The sequence below is a fragment of the Heliconius melpomene genome, chromosome 7 (assembly GCF_056956725.1).
Source record: "Heliconius melpomene rosina isolate 202511_hmr_F chromosome 7, ASM5695672v1, whole genome shotgun sequence".
NCBI classification, from domain to species: Eukaryota; Metazoa; Arthropoda; class Insecta; order Lepidoptera; family Nymphalidae; genus Heliconius; species Heliconius melpomene.
Genome location: NC_140395.1, coordinates 6,695,871 through 6,718,434, shown reverse-complemented (window position 1 = coordinate 6,718,434; position 22,564 = coordinate 6,695,871). Strand labels below are relative to the sequence as shown.

General features: G+C 30.0%; 1 long non-coding RNA gene across 1 annotated transcript; it reads right to left on the bottom strand.

Moving 5' to 3' along the window:
• Positions 1-668: 668 nt before the first annotated feature.
• LOC146537532 (uncharacterized) lies at positions 669-21,047 on the bottom strand. Its single transcript, XR_014878132.1, has 3 exons — positions 20,655-21,047; positions 13,583-13,625; positions 669-857 (listed from the first exon to the last, which is right to left on the bottom strand). It is a non-coding gene; the product is annotated as an uncharacterized LOC146537532 (long non-coding RNA).
• Between the last annotated feature and the right edge of the window lie 1,517 nt (positions 21,048-22,564).

Sequence of the window (22,564 nt, the reverse complement as noted above, 5' to 3'; positions counted from 1 at the left end):
ACTATTGAATTGTCAAATTACTTAAAAACGTCAATAGGGTCGATAAGCAGTTCTGCTGAGAAGAACCGGCAAGTAACTCAGCAGTTGCTTTTTTTAAATATTTATACAAAATAATTATATAACAATTATTAGCTTTCCAAGAGAACATCGACAGCATTTAACTCGCACTATTATCATTATTATAATATTTGATTTTTTTATAACTATAGTTGATTAATATTTTCTTTTAATTTTAAATTTCTATTTTAATCAAAACTAAACTAAAAAAAGTACTAATTTCAATACAAAACAGTCAACAAATATTTAGTGTATTCAAATGTATGACTAATAAACAAGTAATCAGTATAAACCACAATGTAAATATACTGCCTATTATGTTATACGTACGAGATATTCAATTTGACTCTATTGTTCAAAATACGCATTGATTTAAGCATACCACAATCTACAATTGTTAGGGAATATATTCTAAAATTATATACTTACTGTTTTATATAAAGGCATATATATCTATTTTTTTAAAAAAAAAGAGAATAAGAGTGAGATTTCACGATGTAACCCGCATATAGCAGAATAAGCAGAGGGAATATAGTGTTAAATGTGCATTTCCGTGAGAGACAATCGAAACCACAACCAAGATGATCTCATTGAAATTTTAGTATGTGAAATTTACTATATTTTTATATTTAAATTAAAAGAATTTTAACTCGTTACCTTTTCATAGAACAATATCAGTATTTTTCACGCTGTCATATTATTATTATACATATTAATAAATAATAAACAAGATATTAATCTTAAATTAAAAAAATCCATCTACCATTCTTAAAACGAGTGCCAACGACCGCATTGTGTACCTAAAACAAAAGAATACAATAGGTTAAAATAACCTTTAAATATCATTCACGTGTCTTCATGCTTTTGTAATATGAATAGATTTTTTTTCAGTATTAATACAACGTTTGTCACTTGCCGCCAATTTTTCGGGATATTGGGTGCGGAATTCAACGCAGCGCTTTATCTTGTTACCAGAGAGAAATTAAAATAATCAATAATACATTTCTCCGTATGGGAATTGAACCCATAGCTGTCGCGCTTACAGTAACACGCTGTGCCGTTGCGGCCTCAATAGAATGATTGTAAAAAATAAAGATCGATAAAAAATCCAAACACTTTTTGTGGACTTTGACTCACAATATTGGATAGCTTGAGGTAGGTACTGTCTGTACAAAAAATGGGTATATTACTTTATTTTTTCTATTGGTTTTTGACTTTTTGTCTTGAAGCTAATGACTATTTAAGACAGAGGTCACAGGTTCATTCTCATCTTGGATAAAATATTCGTATAAATATTACATTTAGAACTGAATTTAATTAAACTAAATGCATTTAATTTAGAAACAGGTGGGTATAAAATTTTTTTTACGTATTAATTACTAGAATATTTCAGGAACAAGCAATTGGTCACACAAAACGATATTTACTTTCAAACAATACTTTAATACGTAAGTAAAACGGAGAATATAACAAAAAACGTGAAAAATGTGCAAAATAAGCACAAAAAAAAAAAACTAAATAAAGAAACTAAAAATAACCACACTCCACGCTATTATACCTCATTTCAAATATTTGTCAATTATTTCAGATGATATTACAGTTTGTCGAATTGCATATATTAATATTAATTATGACTGGTTGTTTTGCATTTGTTCAGGTGACAAAGAAAATTATATAATTTATTATAATTAGCTGAAATAACTCTATATTATACTGACTGACTGACATTACTGACTATTTATATATACGTAAGTAACATAAATTGTGATTGATGAAAGATAAAAACCAGTTTAACTGTTAAAACATTACTATAATAATAATAATATAACTTATCTTACTTAGCTTACTTAGAGGCTAGTGGCGCAGGGACACAAAGTGTGACTGTAAATGCGACTGGTTGTAGGTTCGATGCCCATGTGAGGAAATATAATATTTATTTAACTTTATATTTCCATTTCTTCGCTCTGGTATCAAGGCGAAGCGCTGCGTTAAGTTCCGCCACTCAATACGCTTCCTGAATTCAGCGGAAAATGGGGAACGAAGTATCTTAACACAAGGATTCCCTCTACTGCTGTGAGGGATTCAGCGTGAAGCTGATAATAAAAAAAAATAACTTACAGTGTTCTCCCTTCGAATTTAACCCACTGACTAACTCGTCAGTTAAAAATTTAGCAATATGGGCAGGCTACCTAAGTTTTTGCTTAAGTTAATGGCCGAAGTGTCACATTGGATTGGACGGACTCTGTGAGGTGGCCGACGACGCGAATTTCCTTTATGCGTGACTCATACGGTACTGTTTTTGTGTTTGTGTTATTTTTTACCGTGTAACGTGCAACGCCCGACACGACCTCTACGACCTCTTCGACTGCCCTCTAATGTTTTTTGTTAATTTAAACGATCAAATACTCTTGTGAGCTCAGTTTAGCACTGTATGTGCACACGGCGGTTGTAGGTTTATATTTCGAATTTTTTTTGTTAATTTTCCCGATAAAATAGTCTTGTTATTGACTTCGGATCAGATGGATCTTTTTTTGGATGATCTTTGGATTTTGAAATATTTTAATTTCACAGTCCCATTTCCTAGATTTGCGGAGTTAAGTTACGTCACACAACACGTATTATATCTAAGGAGACGGTACAAAACGGATTTATCACTAGCTTCTCTCTGTTAAAGCCACAATGTATTTAGATTGAAAATAAAATAAATAACTCTTTCAAATATACGATCGTACAGTGTCGAATCGATCAAAATGACGCGAACAAGATAATAAAACAAAGGCTAATATAAAACTGGCTCTGAAGCTACCGTCGAGAATATTAAAAACACCAATTTGAATAAATATAGTATGAAATACGTACAGACCGACCAATCACACTCGACTCGCGTCGAAGGAATGAAACGCAGTTAGTTTACTATTTATATTAAAATATATAACTAACTAGCGGCCCGCTCGCGGTTTCACCCGCGTGAAGTATGTTATTATTAATTTCTGTCTCCATGACTACGTCTTAGTGACGTCTATGCAAAATTTGAGACTCCTAGCATTTGTAGTAACGAAGTTTCATACAAACTTTCGACCCCAAAAACAACCCCTTAGAAGTCGATTATTGCAAATTCCCGTCTTAGCGAGCACCTACGTCCTATAAATAACTCCTATGCAAAATTTCAGATTCCTAGCACATGTAGTTTCTGAGATTTCGTGATGAGTGAGTGACCTTTCGATTTTATATATATAGATTTACAATTTAATTAAACAACAACTAAGATTCTAGTTTCCGATGGTAAATTTGAGAAAATTTTCCAAATGGTCTCTTTTTATCTAAAATATGCAGTTAATGGCGGGGAATGGCGGCTCAGCGATAAACTAATAGGGGAGGCACTTTTTAAATAATTAAAACTGTAATTATGGGTCTGTATCAAAATAGCTTACCGTTCTGTCTTCGTTTTATCATTTGTTGTTAAAGAATTTTCTAGTAAGAATATATATATATATATATATATATATATATGTTTTTCATTATTAAAATGCTATCTGTTTATAAGGCATCTGCTTTTGTTTAGAGAATACATTAGTTCGTCGAATGTAGCAGGTTCAATGACGGCAAGATCTTTTTAAACCTTAAATATTCTTAATAATTTTAACTATAATATTATAATATTATTGTTATTTATATAAAATATATAGTATATTCTGAGTCATATAACTAGTAGAATAACTCCACAAGGCAACATAACAAATTAAATGATAAAAATACTCAGGAGATACACATTTTCGTTTAAAAAAATCAGAAACGACGACCGGTTTGTAATTACTACCATAATAGCGATTCGAGTTCTCGAAGGATATTTCTACTTGTAACTTGTAGAATAGTAAACAATTTAATATCGAGAGTTTTATAAAATCGTTTTTACGATGATTTCGATTGTTTTTGCTTATTTAATTCGTATCTTGGACTCTATCTTAACACATCTCCTGTTATACAGTTGAGCTTAAGTGACATCTCACTCTATTATTGACGTTTTGTTGATAAAATGATATTGTGTGTCAGTCAAAGCATTTTTTTTTATTTTAATGTTTATATTTAAAAGCTTAAGATAGATTTTGTTAGATGAAACGTGGCTTTGGAATGCGTCACTAAAAATAAAGGGATACTATCTTCTCTAAATTGTAAAATATATACATATATATATATATCTTTCAATCGAAAAAATATATATTTTTGATCCTATTTTTCGTAAAATACTTAATTGCACTAATCAATGTGAATTAATTTGATTGGTAACGCCTATTAAAATCGTTCTACGTACTATTAATGAAATCCACGCAATTTTTTAAATACTCTTATCGAAAAACATTTTTTTGTCTAGACCGGTTCTAAAGGAACAGGTGATGGGATGATGTTATGCAATATTGCACAATTTAATAATAAAATATATTTCTTATCTAATTTCTAATATATTTCAAGATTTATTAGGTTTATATAACAACTATTATAGATTAAAAAGTTTATAAAGCAAAAAATTGTTTAAAATCAAATATAAAATGTTTTGCATTATACTATCCGGACGTCAAGAACTAGCAGGTAGAATTCACATTTCTTTGGAACAACGCTCAATCAAAACGATCCCAGAGCAAAATAACCTCAAATAATTACGACAGAAAAAGGAAATTTCTATGAATCGGCTATAAAAGTATAATTTAAAACGTATCAGTGCGATTCTAAGACTTTTACATTATAGTGACAAAAACTAATAAAATTAATATAATGAGGTTTTTGTATGTGAATTTAAATAAAAACACCTGCTGTGTTTTATTGTATTTATAAAATTATATACGTATTGTATTATATTTAAATATTTCTATATTCGTGCGTAATTCAATTGGAATCTCATTTTTGGTTTTGATAAAAGTTTAAGAAAGAATGAAGTTTAAATAATAGTTAATTAACTAAAGCAATACATATATTTTTGTTTTGTGAAGCTAGTCCCAGTATTAGTAACAATGTATTTAATAATATCTTGATAATAATTGAACAAAAAAAAATAAACATATCTATTTTTTTATCCTTTACCAATCTTAAAAGTAATATATAAAAGTTAAAAAACCAAACTAATCCCATATTATTATAATATCATATTACTAAAAAGTAATTCACTCAAACCTTTCGAAGAGTCAACATTCATCCACCCCAATTTTATAAAGAAATAAATAGGTAACCTATTTTTGAGGGCAAAAAAACGGAGATACCTGCACTTACCTCGAGAGTGGTCCTGACAAGATGGTCCTAACACGCTATAGTACACTGAGCACTAATATAATTGAAATACTTTTTTAGCTTATGCAGACATTGCATGTTGAGCGGCGGGTTTCAACGCCGCAGCTTGCCTTGTTACTAATATTTCATTCTCCTGATTTTATAGGTATATAAAACCTTCTCAACACACAAAATGTATGTGCAATTTGTTCTAATCGGATCAACCAACTATTATTTCATAGCTTTTAGTAACTTTCTTTTTTGGTAGGCAGATAGTTCGTTCCCCAATTTTTGTCCAATTTTCGAGACATTGTAATTGTATTGAGGAAACAAAATCAACTTATTCCATCGAATGAAAATCAAATAAAATGTATAGCAAAAAACGAAACATTTAGCAGTACTAAAATATATTTAGTAAATTAAAAAAAAAATAACTTCCTGATCAGTGTACCACAAACTTTACTTCACTCATCTTGCCCGATTTAAAAGGATCGTATTATTTACATCTTTTTTTTTCTTTAAAATGTGGAACAAAAAAGGGTAAAAAAGGAATTTGAGCGCTCACCAAATGTCTCTGCAGTTACGACAGGTTGGTGGGTCGAAATATTTATAACGTAAACTTTTATTTCCGACAGCCGGGGATCGCCGATACAAATCCACAGATGTTACTTTAGATATCTCTGAGAACAAGCAATGCTCGATACAAAGTATACTTAAAGGGTTTCGACTGACTGACTGACAGTACTGACGTTTTTATATTGCATCAAACATTCGAAGGTGGTAAAGCCGTGATCGAACAAAGTGAATTTTAATTATTTCCCTTACATTACATGCATTTAAAGTATTGATAATGGATTGGGGCAAGAAAGAGATATTTGACGAGTCAAATCACGGAATTTTTAACTGATATAAATGTATTGAAAAGTTTAATATATTTGTTAAATTTTTTGTTCTTTGTGTATATTATTTTCACGTAACATTTATTGGGCGGCAAAACGACTTGTCGTTTTATTTTCTACCGATTCATGATGTGTTGAATTACAGAGTTTAACACCACTTTTTCTTGCGATATATTTTTAATAAAAGTAATATTATGTAAATAAGATTCGTAGTGGCGTGGCGTTTCATTCCTCATAAAATGATATATAAGAGCATATTGAAATACATAATTTCAAATTAAAATAATATTACTGCAGTGTTCTGGTTTTCATAAACGATAAGTTTCCTGTTGTATGGTTTCAGTTGTTTACAATTAATAAGGCCGAATGCCAAAGAGGCACAAGTCAACTTTTGGGGAAAATGAATTATATAGAAAATTTATATGGTATTTCCATACTTAGATAAACATTTTGTATATTTCTAAAGTGATTCGCTTTAAAATGCTTTATACATAATTATTATTTCCCTAAATTTATCTTTTTTAACTATAAAATGAAGTTTATCATTATCTTGAACATTCAATGTAATTAAAATTTATAATACTGAAAATATATACTGCATTAATTATGAAGTTCAATTTTTATAAGATTTTTTTTAATATGTACAAGTAGTGTGTAGTATTTGCGCAATATTTACACGTTTTCCGTGGATACAGACTACTGAAAAAAGTTCTAAACATCAAGTTCCAAAATCATTAAATTTCACAACTGTATTATATAGAATAATAAATATGAAAAAAGAAAAAAATCAGAAGACAAATAAAAAAATTGAACGCAACGGGACTCGAACCTTTTCCTTGGAAATTATTTTCTAAAAATATTTTTCTATCTTTATATTAGTAACGTTTATGACAATAATTGCATTGAAATAGACGTACGAATAATAATGAATCCTGTAATAAGTATATTTTACTAAATTCTTTAATAATATTCAATATGTATTTTATTTCATTCAGTTGAAAGAAGAAAAATAATTAATAATATTATATACATATTTAAAAGCTATAAATGTGACACGAACAAGCAAAAAACATTCCATTCCATTCAAAGTAAAAGATTAATGAGTGACACACGGCCATATCCATCAAATATGCCTTAATTACACAAAAAAACACCAATAATTGCAAGAAAAATACAAAAATGGCGATTAATTGCTGTTTAGTTATTTTTCCGTTCACAAAATGGCATGCACGTAAAATTTCACAAAAGCAAAGTGATGCCGAAACTCGATATTTGAACGATCTTGCACGACTCATAACCGAACCTGTAATAACCTGTATGCGTCTATATGTACATATACGAACCTGTACTGGTACAAGTCTTACAGTGTAACGTGAAAAATAATATAAGCCGCTTTATTCTTTTGGAAAGCCGACGCTTGTTGTCGTTTCATTCTGAGATCGATTTTAACTGAAGTACGTCAAAAGTCATATAAATGAGTCAGTCATTGCTTTTTTTAAGTTTTAATTATTTATTACTAAACGGCAATGGAAACTAAGAAACGAATTAATTTTACCTCAAATGATTTGAATATATAACCATCCTGTCAAGTTAGGTACGTGCAAACTGCATTACAACGCATCTTAACTTGATTGGCTATTTTTTAGAAGATATCTTCTAAGTTAATAATAAAATAGAAATAGTTGAAGTCGTAATAAATAACATCATTCAAGCCAAACAAGGCAAGTTAATTAGCAGAGAAGTTGCGTATGCGCACGGAAAAAAAGGAAATTCAAGATGGCGTCTATAATATATAGAGAGGGAGTGATGTGTGACGTCACTGACACGCCCGCGATGTACAGTGGGGTTGGTGCTTTAAATTAATAATTAAACATTAATAATTCTTTACTTGTTCTGTATAAAAAGAAAAAAATTGAAGCAAAATTGTTTTAAGTTAGCCTAAGTATTTTTTAACTTTACGCCGTATATCAGGTAAGCAGATAAACCACTCCGTTCCCCACATTTCACCCAATTTTCCTGACATTTTGTTGAGTTGCGAGCTAGAAAAATGTCAATAATTAAATTCCATGAATGGGAATCGAACCCACAAATCGCGATTGTAGTCACACGCTGTTTCTTTATAAAAAGATAGCAGAATTAATTTTAACTCGTACTGTTAATTATTACGCGGTAAGCTTAGTAAGTAACCGAGCGCTCCATTGAATCAAAAATCAATTCCGTTATTGAATGATTCGGTTAATTAATTTGGACTTTTTTACTCGTGACGAAGAAAAGTAAATGCACATGACATTAACAAACTTAACTTTCTTTTACGTTTTAAGCGGAAACTTAAATATTTTGAATGGCCATGGAGAGTATAGAGATTATAATTATTTTTCTCTATTTTTTGTATTTCCTATATGAGGATCAGAACTATAATATATCTAATCCTCAAAAAGACATCATTCGAATTTAGTGTAAAATAGAACACATTTTTGTGAAGTTATTGTATTATAATGTTGTTAGAATTGAAAAAAAAATATCTTATATCAGGCCAGCAGGTGGAGAAAAGAGATTTCTATCAAAAAATTAGCAATAAAAACAAAAACAATAAAATATACATTTTTTAAAATTCAAAATTCAGAGACAAACATAATACCAGTCAATTTAAAAATTAGATTGACAAAGAAAATGATATAAGTTAGCACCGCACGCGGTGACGTGTGTCCCGTACATTGACTTTAATTATCACCTATAAAAATTTATTGAGGAAGTCAACAAATTAAATGACATCAAGACCGTCGTTGATGACAAAACAGCATTTTGTAGGGGAATTTGTATAGAGATAATAATATTATATATTTGTATATATTTTAGATTAATTTACTTGTTTTTAGTGTGTGGATATAAATGAAAGTGGGGAACCTAACCTAACCTAAGTTAGGTCGAAGAAAAACGAAAAAATATTAGACTTCAAGGTATATAAACTTATATCTAGGTTCAAAATGAGATAGCAATGTATTTTTTACATTTTATATTATAATATATACATTACATTGTAAAATGTGGTATTTATAAAAAAATGGAACCTTAAAAAATACACCTTTTTATACGGCAATACTTTTCAATGATCACTAATTTATTTTATAGCCTGGCCCTTAAGTACTTCCTGAAAAGTAAAAAAAAATCATATCTAATAATGGCGAACAGTCGTAAATAATTTATGGGGATATAAAATTGGCATCAACTAAGTGGTGTTGAAGCGGTTAACTGCTTTGCGTTACGTCGTTTACATAATCATACTAAAAATCGATGTTTTTTCAATTTTTTTCAGTATTAAATTATTATATTTTAAATATTGTATTGTAAAAATGTATTTTAGTTAGTGATTAAATATTTGTTTTTTTAAAGATATAACTCAAATCTATGGATATTATAGACGCACATATATGTGAAGTTAATCATTATTATTTAGAAATAAAAAGAAAATAACTAAAGTGAACATTTTTAATTCAACTCACATTATCAACGTTCATAAAACAGAGATAAAATAAAATAATGCATTTTAAATTTAATTAATTCCACAAATCGTTCAACCCCATTTCAAATAACCTTAATCAGTAAACAAAAATGCATACAATCAATAAAAAAACAAATGCAAATCTCATTTAAAAACGTTTGACATTCCACAGAACTTAACCCCGAACACGTTCAGTACAATTATTACGTACATTTAACAACACAATGGTCTTTTGCATGAGAATAGTGAGGCAACAGCTGTGTCCGCCGCCATCTGGAGTTTGTACCGGGAAAGTACACTAAGACTTAAATTATACTCTTCTAATTGAAGACATTTGTAATGTTATCGTTTTTTTTTAATAAATGTACTTATATATTTTCAGTTTCACTCTACGTTTACGTCTACGTTTCACACGACTAGTGCTAAGATACTCCGCTCCTCAATTATTGCCGAAATCTGGGGCATTATGTGTTGAGTGGCGGAACACTGTACACCATAGCGAAGAAATGGAAATATTAAATATTTTATTTTATTGAATAAGAATCGAACTCATAACCAACACGTCGCGTTTACAGTTACACCCTTGTCCCCTAGTGCCACGACTGGCTCAATAAGTTACTTTATATGGAATGAGTTCTTTATTTTTTGTGATGATGATGATGATGCCACCAGCTCCGTGCACGGTGTTTAACTACACATGATAGTAGGGCATTCAATTTGTTTTGTATTGAGACCTATCAAATATCATCGCCTTACGTTGTGATAGCATTGTCATAATTTTTTTAATTATTTCATATTATAACCCTATTTTTAAAATAGCGACGGATTCGATGAGAAAAATCTAAAATATAAAATATTTCATAGTAATGTATACCTTCGAATAAGCAAACAAATATTTTAACAACACGTGTGGCGTGGTTGTGATTATTATTTTTTCGTGCACACTCAAACTGTACGTCAAGTTTAGTTATAATGTAAACAAAGAGTGTAGTGACTTGCTTTTTGTAAACTTACGGCGACGACCACACATTGCCTCTATATAAATAATTCTATGTGTATATAAAATCCATGTATAATTTTTTAATTATATTAAATTTATTAAAAAAATATATAGCTCTATTATCGTTTTTAAATAAGGAGGAAATATCGAAGAAAAAAGATGTAAAAAAATTAGGAGGAAATGAAAATAGTTAAAATAAAAAGCTATGCGTATATAAAAACCTTATTAATATAGGAAAACATTTACGTATAAAAATATACTTTTGGATTATGAAAGTGTAACTGGTTATTTATTTTGCACGTCAACGTGCAATTTTATAATACTCTAAATCATGGAACACACGAAACTATAGTACGGCTTCAGCTACCCTTTGTGGGAAATATTTGCGGCATCGTGATTCACATTTCCAGTAATTCCCGCTAAAAACTATTTCCTTGTAGAATTATACAAATAATTTTTTAGAATTATTTTAAAATAATGAATATAATATCTAATAAATTAATAATAAAACACAGAATACGATAAAATTAAAGCATCATTTTTTAAGTTAGCATGTCTCGAACCAATTCCTCCAAAAAAAAAACATTCCTGAGAAGGCTATTTTTGGGTCCCCACAATAATTACATAATAAGCTACACACAGGCAGTAAGAAATAACACCAATTACCAAATCGAAATAATAATAATAAATAATAATATTATTACAGTTGCTTAAGGAATAAAATGACAGATGCGAGTAATTAAGCCCGTTTTTATTTAAAGTAGCTCAGTTATTAAGTAAAGTCTTGGTCATTTATTGCGAAATTATCGAGTTCACGCTGTGGTGTGGCTTTTGTTACTTTAGACAAGACAAATTTAATGATGTGTCTTAACAACGATCATTTTATATTAATTATTGACATATGGCTAGTATATTATTTTTAAATGTGTGTAGTGTTATTTTTTTTTTCAACTCCACCTTGTATCCTGTAAACAGGTGTATAGACAGAGGGATCCTAGTGTTAAGACACTCCATTTCTCATTTTCCGCCGAATTCTGGAGCCGTTGCTTGTTCAGTAGTCGAACTCAACGCCGCGATTTACCATGACACCAGAGTAAAGAAAATATCAAATATTTCATTCCTCGAGTGGGAATAGAACCCATAACTTAACACGTTAACAGTCACACGCTTCTTCCTCTGTGCCACGATAGGACCCAAGTGTAAGTTTAGTATGTTTATATACGAAAGCTTAATAATTTTTAAATGATCTATAGGCTAATGCTAACGGCTTGTCTATTCGTATTCATAAGAATCATCCGTAAGCTCAATTCTGATCATCGGGACCGTGAACACATTAGAATATTATAAAAAAAAATATATCAGTAACACGGTTCGCACATAAATTATTAACCAATGCATGCACATCTATGGGAATAAGAAACTAAACAATGGATTCAAATCTTAATAAATGATCACATTCAAATAGGGGCGAAAGACTGATTCTTATGCCGTAACCCTTCCACAACGACACCTGGCCGTTTAGATCCAGAGTCAAATTTTTCTTTTATCACATTAGCATAATATTTATAATATTGACAATGGGATGCTCTATTCAAAGTATCTCTGATTCCGCTTGTATGATGTACGCGGTAGCTAGTCATTGTTCCGAGATAAGGGAGTGCGTAACAATAGTGCACTTTGTGATGGTGGTTTGTAAGAAGTCTCTTTGAAAGTGAACGTACCTTGAGTAACGAGCATAGTTGAGCAATCGCGGTTTGGTACTTATTCAAAATCCGCTTATCTGTCCCTTATATGGATAATGAAGCTTCGTGTCTATTTTGTAATTGTAGTGACTTGTGGCAATAATTTTAGTTAATAATCTTGCTTACTGTCGGCTTTTATCTCAATAGTAAGTTAATAGCTTTAAAATCCTATGCAAAGTATCAATTCCACATCCCATTTCATTTTAATATTCAAAAATCCTTTTAACTTCACAATAGACACCAGCCTATTGTCTAAAAACCGTCAAATGATACGCTTTAGTTTTTTGTCGCGTTATGAATACATTTAAAACAGGAAGGATGTGAAAGTTGGTAAGTATTGAAGACACCGTATGTTAAAGGGTTAGGGTTAGACCGGCTGTGTGGGACAAAGAAGTGAGTATAATGGGTAAAACATCGTATTAAGGTATGAATTATGGCGGCGTCTATTGTCTATTACTTTTATTAAAGAAGTGAATGAATTTACTTTCTTGCGGTATATCTTTTAGCCATATTATTATTTATAAGTTTGGGAATACATATGTATGAATCTAAAAAAAAAAAAGTTGAGTAATTTAAACAATGCAGGAAATTAACAAAATATATGAATAGGTAAAAAAATTCATATTAATATGAACGCTGCTATAGCGCCGTTGGTATAAATGAATATGATAAGTTCATATCAAAGGAATTTATATTTATAATAAAGTCATTTCCTCAACATAGATAGAAAAAAAACGTTCATCGAATTCCAAAAATTCAAATGTTAAATACTTTAACGTTTACTTAACAATAGAGTAAATAATAACTAGATAAAAAGGTCATCTAGAAGGTCAAGAAGTGTTGTCAAAAAGAATATAAAAGTAGCATTATCATATCGACTTTCACTTCAAACTTTATCCCGGCCATCAATCAATATCTTATCATGACTTTCTCCTTGAAATTTTTTCAATGATTATTCTTGTCATCAAGTCAATATAAATATAAGATTATTTTTATATGATATATACAATTTCTTTCTATAATCACAAATATGCATCGATAATATTGAACAAAACACGTGTAGATTATTTTGTTTGTTCATATATTTTTTCAAGTAAATTTAATGATTAGAATTAATTATATTGCTTACCTCGTCAACAACATCAGTTATCCAATAGCGTACATTATATTATCTGTAACAAGAAAATTAAGTATTTTATTGTTTTGTATTATAATTGTACATTTTGTTAAACAAATAACTGTGATAGCAGAAACATAAAAAATAAATCTTAAAAATCAATTTCATTCGAAGATAAATTATGCATTTATAAAAACGAAAAGGGTGATATTCAACCGTTACAATATATATGTATGGAATATGAATAATCCAAAACAGATTGCTTATTAAAATTTTTATCAGACAGAGGTGTCAAGCAATCTCATTGCGCCATCCATCTTTGTCTAACTACGCTTATCGCGAGATATCTAAGTGTCGACGGGGCCATACATTATTTATTAAGGCAAGTAATTTGCATCAACTTTTCAAGGGTTAACTACTGATGCTACTTTTGATATAATTATATGTAGTTTCTTTTATCTTTACGCACTAACTGTTTTGCGTGTAGGTGTAGAATAATTAGTGATAAGTCACTCATTTCGTCGTGTCTATTTATTTTAACCATTCTAGGCAGAAAAAGTAACTAGAATCTGTGTCACAAAGAACTACAGAAAATTATTTAATATATGCTATAAAAATTATGAAAAAATGACTGACGACAGGAAAAGAAACTCGATTTTATAATATTGTGATAATTGTCACGTGAATATATAACGAGAGCGAGCTACAATATACAAACTACTGGTATAAGACAAGGCGGCACGATCTGCCATTCCGAGTCTATTTTGACAGACGGCGTGACTAACCAGGCATCGTTCCACGAAAGTGATGTTTACGTTTCTTATTCAATATTTTTTTTGTTCGATAATTATTTTGACCTTAACATTCATTGTAAAAAAACAGCTTTCGTGCTTTATGGCCCATACATAAAAAATGAATGAAACTTATAATTATCTAATGTGTGCTAAAGTGTTTGGAAAGACGTTCGTTATCTGATAGAGGTATAGAAAAATATTATTTTTAAATTAGACCTGACACGCGGCTTCGACTGCTTAAATTTATTGTTATATTACAGTCAATTAATACAAAATCTGTTTAATTTAAATCCCTTCAGTAGTTCTTGCGTGAAAGTGAAAGAAACAATCCTCACAAACTTTCACATTTATAATATTAGCGGGAAGTAGGATAGGTATACACTTAAAATGTGATCGGCTGTCAATCCTTGTTGATTAGCAACAATCATCGCCTTAACATTGACCATACGGAACCCACCATTTTCAAATCCACATCGGACTTAGCTGTTTTAATTTCACGTATTCGTAGGAAGCCACATAAAATAGCACGTAACTCGATCTGAATCCGCCTTGAACTTACAGTGCAACTCTGTATCTCGAAAATTAAAATATCATGTTGCTAAACTCTGGTTCGTAGAAAGGAACGCAATATCACGCTAGGGGAAGTGTGGGCAGTTAATTAATTTGTAAACACGAACTATTTGCACTTGGCTTTCAAAAGCGTATACTTATATGGAAGATCTATAGATCTTTGGACCTGAGATTTATCAATTACTTAAGCAAATATTATCGTTTGTTAGGAGTGTTGTGATTCTATTCAAATTTATGCATTTAGCTAGGAATGGAAAAAGATAAGTTTTTATATTATTTTTATAATGTTGTTAATAACTTATAAGGATAAGAAATAAAAAAAATGAACTAACTTAAACACGAATTCAATGTAATAAATCTTAACAATACAATTTAATATTAATTGATTACAACCCACAAAAGACACAACAAAAAAGGGCACTTCACTTTTTTTCTAATTGAAAGTAAGTAAAAAGTTTTTATTGAGCTTTCATAAAAAAAACAATAACTTTAAGAAACCGCAAAAAGTTTAAGTTTTCAAGGATTCCTTTTTTAACAAACGCAAGTATAATTTTTAATAGTTCTTTACACGGAGTAGGTTATTGTGTGCGAGACAGTTATGAATTGCCTGTTACTTTATGTTACATCAAAACATCTCGTTTTGACGTCTATTGAGTTGTTCAAAAGATTTAACGGCTCGGAGTCAGCTCAGTGTGTTAAGGGTTATCATTGAAGCCAATTTCACTTAACCACAAATGATTGTATATAATAATTATAATAAATATATTTTTGCTTTTTTTTGCGTTTTTTTTTACGTTATTGTGGGTTAGACTAAGAAAAAACCTAATGATATTTTTTTACTCACGTATTAATAGGTATCTCCAGTATAAAGTTTATTCAAATGGGTTTTAAACTTATCACTGTCGTGATCAATCAAGCGTGTATCGCCTGCATATATCAATAGTAATGATGATTATAATAATATACTTTTTTTTACAATAATGTTAATATACTCTCGTTATGTTGGTATAATATACTGTTGGCTCTTCTCATAAAGCTATCAATTTGAATATTATTATTACAAATGATTCAATTATCAGTTTAAAAAAAATATGAGATGATCTAAGAATTTATTTTTTTATCAATAACGCGCCTATTCACGACTCGAAAGCGTAACGAACTTAACGTTAGGCTATTAAAAAAAAACTTTAATCGCCTGTCAAATTGACGTACAGCGTCAAGTGTCATTTTTTGTACGTATATTTAAAAACTATAAGTTGATAATACTTTTTTTGCTAAAATAAAATATTTTTTTAAAGTAAGTCTTCAAAGTAAGTTAATGATAATGAAGTTTAAAAATAATTTTGATATAATATTAGAGTATGATCCTAAAATAGCCACTTGTTGACTCTATTTCTCTACTAATTGTAAATAAATCATCTAAATAATAATAAGAAATTATTAAATAACTCGTTTTAATATTAATATAGTAAAACACACTCAGTTTACAGTTTATTATATCCGTTCTATTCAGAGACACAGTATGAGTCACCGGTAACAAACATGTTTTCCTAGTTAGCGTGGACACATTGGCCGTAGCGATCCGGCGAAGCGAATTATATAGATTGGATGTGAAAATTTGTGAATAATTTTATATTTTCTATTGCCAATGTCTCTTTGATGTTTTTTATATATATGCTATGTATTTCAATATATATTATGTATGCTGTAATATCGGCATAATTGTTTTTTTAATCTGTACAGAATTTTTAGTTTAGTTATAGTTTTATAGCTCTGTGGTCGAAAAGAAATTGATGGTGCCAAATAAATACGAAAGATATAGATTAAAAATCTATTTAAAGACTTACGTTTATTTGCAAACGGTTTTAAACGCTGCCTATGTAATATAATGATAATAATTATGGTATGATAACAATGGTGTTTTTATTTATATTATTTCATTGTTTTCTATTTTATTTTATAATAGATATACCTACAGATTATAAACTCACATATGTCAAATAGATTTATTTAATGTCATATAATGTCAGTTACAATAAGCTATATTTAGTTTAATGATTCCAAACACTCAATAGGGCACGCCTTGATACCTACAAAGTGGATGTACTAGTACATAATTTAATATATCTGTTTCCTTCCCATTTACTTGTAAATACGTGACTGAAATAATGCATGGTGTTCATAAATAATAGCTTTTTAATTTTCGTTTTTATTTTTTTGTATTTTTTACTTATTTGTGTAATAGAATAATATTTTTATAATAATAAATAAATTATTTTTTTTATATCTAGGTATATATATTCTATGTATAGTAAAAAGTTGATTAAGTAACCTATCAATACAGAGAATTAAAGGACAAATAAACCTTGTTACTGTTACAGTCTACCTCATTTTTCAATTTGTGAACTTTGAACTCAACTTATAAACTTTAAAATATAAATTTATAGGTAAAAATCTATTATATAAGTACCTACGGGTGAAATGTGATAGGCAGTAGGTATATGTGTTGAGATAAATAAGTTAATATATCATTATTGCTATTAATAACACGATGGTAATTTTAAAGACCGTAGCTATTACTAGATGACGGCAACATGGAAACTTATATAATTTATACTCTGTGCAAGTGACATTTGTGGTGTCCATTAAAGTCAATGAAGTCGTGAAGTTGACCATAAATTCATCTTCCGTGAAAGCATTTTATTATTAAATTAAATAATTTAAAATATAATATACCTATATCTTGACAACAGTAATTTCAATATATAAGTACCTAAATTTTATGCTACTGCCTCTTATATGATTCACTATATTATTTACTTTTGAGTTGTTTATGATAGGACTTATTTTTGATGAAGATAACGTTAGTTTCTTGAGAAAAAGGATAAATAAACTTGTCATGGCAGATAAGAATAATCAAAAGCTGTGGATTATGAAGAAAGTACTAATATAAAAAATAATAATAACTACACGTTCCACAACTGTGAAAACGGAGAGAACCTGGAGGCGTCAAAATAGGACATTCTCCGCCTTTCTCTTTCCGCCTAAATCTAAGACGTGTGTAAAGTGGCGTAACTCAATGTCGCGCTATGTCTTCTTACCAGAGCAAGGAAATGAAAGTAATTTTTGTATTACTATTTCATATCCGCTGTGGGGATCGAACCCACTACTATTGCGTTTACATTGACACAGTGTTCCATTGCGCTATGACAGCCTTAAATAATTGCATGATTTCTTTATGAATAAAGTAAATATTAAATGTATAATTATTTCTATGAAGTTAACTTTTATAATGAGAAATGCAAATTTAAATAGTTTTTTACTCAAATTTATAATAAATTCATACAGTAGTTGGAAATTTGTTTCAAGATTTATGTTGGAATAAAAAAAATCACAAAAAATTGCTAAATATTAAAATTACTACAACCGTGGTCGTTTTTACTATTCTTATTGTCGAGGCGTACCGTGAAAAATGTATGTTAAAATCTACCTATATATAAAAAAAATAGACTCTTTCGTTACTTAGTGATTGGACTTGAAAAGTTGAAGTTTGGCATGTCGGTAGTTTGGGGAGTGTAGTGGAATAACAGAGGATTACCCGAAATTCCTACAAGAATTGAATTAACAAGATTTTACGTTTTATGTCTAGGCAAAGTTATGGGCGATGACTAGTTTATTATAACTTCAATATAATATATTAAGAAACCTAAATATTTTTTCAGTTTTTTTGTTCTACGATGCATTTTTAAATTTAAAACATATAACACTGTAAAGTTTTAAACTGCCAACCATTTTCATTTAAACCTTAATTTAATAATACTTATTAACACTAACTTGTAATATATTTGACATATTCTAGAGTTGCTGACAGAGAAATTTGCAACCAAGTACCGTGGACTATTTTGAGAAATAATTATATGAGGCGAAGACATCTGAGTTATTATGTATGAAACTATTAATAAACTGGTGACTAAATATTTGGTATGCAAAGTTCGTGAAACAAAATTGTATGTAGAGTCAAAGTAAATGAATTAACTAAATATCTCTTTGCGATTTACGTAGGCACAATTAAAATGTATGGAATCGTATAAAATACTAAGATATAAGGTAAGTCTTTATAATTTCAATGTAGAAAAATTAACGGTACATACACCAATGGTTATCTAAGCAACGTTTTAAATGCATAGCCGCAAGCGGACTATAAAAGCTGACCATAAATAATAATTAGCGATCCAGAATCGAACCCGTGCCGTTTGATACTAGCCATCCATCTTGTCGCCTGAGGCCTGAAGTTATTAATAACTACGAATAAGTACTGATTTATATCTTTATAGTTAGTTCCACATATGCTCAACTCTACTTACGAAGATTTCATTAAGCTTAATTAAAACTTATTATGTTACTTTCAAATTATAAATTATATTTTTCTACTTTAAAAATATTAACATGAAAGTAAAGTAGTTATAAAAATTACTGACTGACTGACACCAAAATTATAATGCAATCTATACAAAATTGTTTTTTTTTTAAATTAGTATATAATATAATATTTCTCATATAAATGTATTGATATTTTATCTGTCTTTTAATGGAAAACGTTACGTTCTTGTAACATTTATTCAGCTCATTTTACTTTGTGAAATATATATATATTCACGTTTAATATAACGCAAAAAATATAATTTACAATAACAATATTTTTCTTAGAAATAAATATTATTTTATTATTTTAAAAATATTTTTTTGCCTGTTGAACGCTAAGTTACTGAATTAAATAAAAATGGCGGCCTAAAATCTTTTCACAAGTCTTTTTTGATTATGTCCAAATACAAAGAGCAAACGTTTGTTAAAATTGTTAAACACAACGTACAAAGTTGTTTTCTACAATGTGATTCTAATATAAAATGGCGTTCGTGAATATTCAATTAAAAATGACGCATGAAAATTATCTTTATTTTCGTGTTGCAATAAATAACATGTAGAGATTAAATATAATTATATAATTTTTTTACTTCAATTCTAAAACTTGTAAAAATATCTGTCTTTTAAAACCAATTTAATTTCTTAAATTGAAAAGAAAACATTTATTTCTTATAAAATTAAATATTACTTATAGAATGTATTTTTGAAGTTCAATAACTTGTTAACACTATGCGAATAACTTAAGCAAATATTTTTAAGAATGTTGAAGAAGACTACTTAGAACTGAGTAGATATATTCGGCAAACAGTTTTTACTCTACAATTCTATTTAAATTTTGTATCGTTCGTAGGTTTTTTTATTTTCACAGTCTGAAGTAAAATAATACATAAAACCTTAAAAAAAATTCTAATTTCAGAAGCAATGAATTTATATTGTTGAGCTAAGAGTATTATTTAAAACATTCAACACATATATTTTACAACAAATTTTGAATCATCAAAGGATGTAAACGATACTTAAAGATATAAAAAAATAAAATTACAATATTTTTCAGCATTTGCGTCCGATAAGGGCTCCAGTTCAAATAATCGTGGCAACAAGATAAAAAAATATGTATGTGGTTGCTTTTTATCAGTAAAATTACTGTTACTAAGTGAGCTGATAACAGCTCAGTACCTATGTAAGTAACGTATAGTTATTTAAAAAAAATAATTCTTACAAGATTTTTCACGCACCATTTTGAAATATTTTTTTTTTTAATTTTTAACATTTACCAAAAATTATCAGTGTACACTCACCACATTATTCTTGAAATTTTCATTTTCATTCTTGAATTTTTTAAATTTTTCCCTTGGCACTATTTCAGCGCCATATCATTTTCCGACACTAGCACTGACCGTCACTCGATGTTTATTTAATTCGTCACCAAGTTTTAGTTTATAGTTTATTTTTACTTTATTGGAAGAGTTGTTGAAATGGAAGAAATAAAATATAAATATTCAAAGCGGCTCGTTCTGCAGACACATCGCGTCACCGGCAATCGATGGCAGAATTTTATTAAACAATTCGTATCGGAATCGACGTACGATGGTAGAGCCATGAGTTTCCATTTGGTAAAAAAACAAATGGTACGTGTTCACGCGTCGCCCGCCGCCGCGAGAAGGGCTGCGGGCGCGAGCATCGCCCGCGCGACGCCAACAGATTGTGTAAACTCCGCTTGCCCGCTTGCGTGGCGGCGGGCGGCGGGCGGCGGCGGGGGGGCGAGCGGGGGCGGCGCGGGGAGGTCGCACGCACACATACACCCCCCCTCGACTTATCCATTACTAACGTTCCTATTTTGAATACGACACGCCAATCTGGCTCCTATGCGATAGGTATACGAGCCACGCGACAGAGAGACGCGGCGCTCTGCCCCGTGCGAGCAAAGGACGCAGCGCCGGCGTACGTGGTGGCGGTACGCGCGGGACTTTGGCTTTGCAGCTACAGCTAGATGAGCAGTGTCTTCAAAATTTGACTCTACCTTTTTTTTATTCGATCCCCGACCGTTTGCGCTTCGATATCAACCAGCGTTCACGCACCACTGGACGTTACAGTTCAATTTACTCCACATGTAAGCTCACGTTTCTCAGGCCCGAGCGCTTTGTCGACGGCTAACGAGCTTCAGACGGATCGGGTTCCAAAGCGATAGATTAGATTGTCTTAGCTAAACAGAAACTGAAAGTACGTAGCGTTAGTTAGTACATATACAAATAATGCAAAATTGATCGATTGTAGAGGTAGAGACGAAAGGGTAGAGTCTCTAACGGCCATATTTTATTAGAATAATTAAACAAAAATAAACGTTTCACATCCACACATGTGTGTGACGGGCGAATGGCCTTCGTGTTATTGAGAAATCGAGTGTAAAGACCTCTGGTGTGATATGTTTTTTAAATACATATTGTGATGAGTAGAATATGACGGGACGGAGACGGAGGCTCTCCACCCACGATGACGATTAAACATTTAAACACGCTGCGAGTGTCACGGTGTACATTAAAAATTCTATTCCTCTCAGTATTATAATGATGCTGATTCTGGATTCTAGCTTCGAATCATGTTTTTTTATATGGTACAAATGATTTACAATTCTCGTTTGGTGGCGTGGTGCGTCTAGGTGCGGGCGAAGGTAATTTGTTGACCATTGATTTATTTGACCAACTCCGCCGTTTCTATCATAAATTTAATTACGCGTACGTTGACGCCGCTTTTGAGAAACTTGATTAGTCGAGTTTAACGGACGTTTTAAATTACTAGCGGCCAAAGAGCAAATATATATCGTAAAATTTATTATTTGGATGTAAAATATATTTTTAGATAATCATTATTTTTCAATTATTGTAGATGGGTAATAATTCATAATTTATATGTATGGCCAAAGTTAATTTTATGAAATATGTATAATTTTTTTAATTATTTAAATGTAAGTAAATGATGATGTATGTAAATTATGTTTTTATAATCATTTTCACAATTTTTCATAAAAGATTTAAGTAGAATTATAAAATTAGTTGCTATTACCTCAATAAAAAAATATTTACATAATAAATAGATAGAGAAAAAATTCAAGGTTTTAAAAAGTTTTTTTTTGTTATTTAGTTAGCAATACTAATTTAATTAAAACCATAAAAACTCTCCATATAATATAACAAGAAATCTAATAGTTCTA